General features: G+C 51.4%; 1 protein-coding gene across 1 annotated transcript in view; it reads right to left on the reverse strand.

Annotated features, from left to right (window-relative positions):
* Positions 1-1,345, reverse strand: part of ZFHX4 (zinc finger homeobox 4) — a 149,524-nt gene extending 148,179 nt beyond the window's left edge. Inside the window, exon 1 of the mRNA XM_010575868.1 lies at positions 1,037-1,345. The gene's annotated coding sequence lies outside the window, so the exon portion shown is untranslated. The remainder of the gene's footprint in view (positions 1-1,036) is intronic.
* Positions 1,346-1,927: the final 582 nt, after the last annotated feature.

Genomic DNA, 1,927 nt, shown 5'->3' on the forward strand with positions numbered 1-1,927 from the left:
CGGGTCGGGTCGGGTCGGGTCGCCTCCCCGCGCCGTGCGGCGAAACTGACAGAGAGGCAGGGCGCGCTCCTAACGGGCTCCTCTTCCTCCTGCTGCCAGAGACGGCAGCCAGCAGCGCGATCCCCCTGCGCGCACACGCACACACACACACTCACACACACTCACACCCACTCGCACAGCCACCCCTGCCTCTGCTCCTCAGAAACCTACCTGCAAAATAAAAGGGGGGGGGGAGAGGGGAAAAAGCACCCCACACCTCCTGTACAAACGCACGCAGCCAGGGTCCCCATTGCCCTGCTGGCATCCTCCCCCCCCCCCGCCCGAAAACGAAAGTTTGGGAGGCCGAGGGGGGTGGAGATGGGGAGGAGAGGGAAGGAGGGTGGGAGAGCGGAATGCGCCTTCAAAAAGCACCTCAAAGTTTTGGGGGGACCGAGCTGCGAAACAGGAGTGCGAGCTCTGAAGGGGCTGGCAGGCGATGACTTCTGACAGCCGTAACGTCTTTCCTAATCTGACAGTATTCCCCCCCCTCCCCGAGCTCCCTACCCAAAAAGAGCGAAATAAAAAGTGGGGGGCACCCCCCGAACCTCTTCTGCAAACTGAGCGGGGTCCTCCACTTAATCCGAAAGTTACAGCCCGAAAGAGAAAAAAACCAAACCCACAGCCCCAAACCAAAACAAAAAAAATACACAAACAAAACGTAACCCCTGGAATAAAAGAGAAAGGGAGAGAGAGAAAGAAAGAAGGGAGAGGAAAAAAAGCAGCCCCTCTTTCCCAAATGAGAGCAAATACTGTACCTAAAAATGGGGAAACAGGCAGAAAAAGGGGGGAGAGAGAGAGGGGAGAGATACATGGGATCTGGGGATGTGAGTGTGTGTGTGTATGTGAGAGAGAGAGAAAGAGGCACAGAGAGAGGGGGAGAGAGAGAGAGAGCGAGAGCGAAATATCAAAGATTGTGCAAGATCAGCCTGGAAAGATAATCGATACTCGACCTAAATTTAACACAAACTACTCAATAAAAGTTAAAGAAAAAACTTACTTTCCATTTCCCCTTGCAGTTCCTACTGGATCTTCGCCTCTTTTTTTTGTTTTGCTTTATTTACTTAACAGCTGATCACATCCAAGTAAACGAGAGAAGGTTCATTAAAAAAATAATAAAAAAAAAATAATCCTCCAACTTTATTGGGTGAAAATAAAAATGATTGAGCAAGAAGTGGGGGGCATGGAGCGGTCCTTTGGGGTCCGGGAGTTGTTAAAGCATGTGCCGACCGCGGTCTCGCTGTTTGGTTGTGAAGGGGTTGGGAAAAGGAGGAAAGGAAATGAAAATCCGATATGTCTTTATTCTGCTAATTATTATCGTTTTAGCCCTGTTTAAAAAAATGGCTGATTAAGTTGAGTGCGCATGTCTTTGTGTGTCTATTCCCGATATGCACTCTGGGAATGAGAGAGAGAGAGAGAGAGAGGGGAGAGAGAGAGGAGAGAGAGCGAGAGAGAGGGAGAGAGAGGGAGAGGGAGAGGAGAGGGAAGAGGAGAGGGAGAGGTGTAATTAGTGAGGTGATCAACATTCTCCGGGCTGCAAATGACGCGCAGCCCCGGAGCCGGGGAAGCCGGAGCTGCCGCGGCTGCCGGCCGGGGGCTCGCCGGGGCTGCGGGAGCCACGCAGAGCTCAGCCCGGAGGAGAAGGGGCAGCAGAAAGGAGCTCGTGGATACAAACACAAGTCTGCAAACTTCATTAGTAACACAGACACACACGCACAGGCACACAGAGTAGATGGCTAGGGAAAATTAAAAAAAAAAAAGGGGGAAAAAAAAAAGAAAGAAGCGGGGGGGGGCCGGGGGGGCGGCAGACTTGCTCTTTTAACTGTTCGGGAACTTAAAAGAAACGGGTCCAAATTAATTATTCTATCAGGGAGATTTTTCTTTCTGTCTG

Source organism: Haliaeetus leucocephalus, unplaced genomic scaffold (genome assembly GCF_000737465.1).
Source record: "Haliaeetus leucocephalus isolate CR32 unplaced genomic scaffold, Haliaeetus_leucocephalus-4.0 Scaffold506, whole genome shotgun sequence".
Taxonomy (NCBI): domain Eukaryota; kingdom Metazoa; phylum Chordata; class Aves; order Accipitriformes; family Accipitridae; genus Haliaeetus; species Haliaeetus leucocephalus.